Genomic DNA, 349 nt, shown 5'->3' with positions numbered 1-349 from the left:
TGAGGCTGGTCCAACCCCACGAGTGGTCTTGGGCACAATTACCAGTGCATGTGAACCCTCTTCACTCCTCCCCACAAGCAAAAGTCCTTGCCATTCAATACTACCAAAAGCAATTTACACATTTAATGCAATTCCAATGCAAATACCAATCCCATTCTTCAACGAGATGGAAAAGGCAATCTCCAATTTCCTATGGAATGGGGAAAAGCCCCTAATAAGCAAAGCACTCCTTAAGAATAGAAGAATGGTAGGAGGTATCTCACTCCCTGATTTCAAATCCTACTACACTGCCCTGGTGGTAAAGACAACATGGTACTGGTACAATGACAGACACATAGATCAATGGAAT

Source organism: Elephantulus edwardii, unplaced genomic scaffold, assembly GCF_000299155.1.
Source record: "Elephantulus edwardii isolate Elephantulus edwardi_28Jun2011 unplaced genomic scaffold, EleEdw1.0 scaffold00174, whole genome shotgun sequence".
NCBI classification, from domain to species: Eukaryota; Metazoa; Chordata; class Mammalia; order Macroscelidea; family Macroscelididae; genus Elephantulus; species Elephantulus edwardii.
This window is presented reverse-complemented; position numbering follows the sequence as displayed.